We start from the raw sequence: 339 nt of genomic DNA on the forward strand, positions 1-339 counted from the left end.
TCCAGATATGCAAACACTTCTTTATTTAAATTGCTTGAAGTTATTGGATCCTGAAGGAACGCTCTCTCATCTTGCCTGCACTACTGTGTATGTACAGCAACATGACGATAAATTGATTTGATAGATTGTTTTTAAAATACTGAAGGTGGAATGGGTTTGATTTAGTGTTACTGTTGTTGTAGAATTTGTGGATAATGCATTAAAGTCTAACGATGATATAGCCACAGAGGCTGCAAAACCACAAAGTCCAGTCTTGCAATATTATGTACCAAGTGGTTGATCGTTATTTTTTTATACCGCGCCGCTCGCTGCACAGATGCTCCCTTCATTCCCCTATTC

This window comes from Stegastes partitus, unplaced genomic scaffold (assembly GCF_000690725.1).
Source record: "Stegastes partitus isolate 25-593 unplaced genomic scaffold, Stegastes_partitus-1.0.2 Scaffold25, whole genome shotgun sequence".
Lineage (NCBI taxonomy): Eukaryota > Metazoa > Chordata > Actinopteri > Pomacentridae > Stegastes > Stegastes partitus.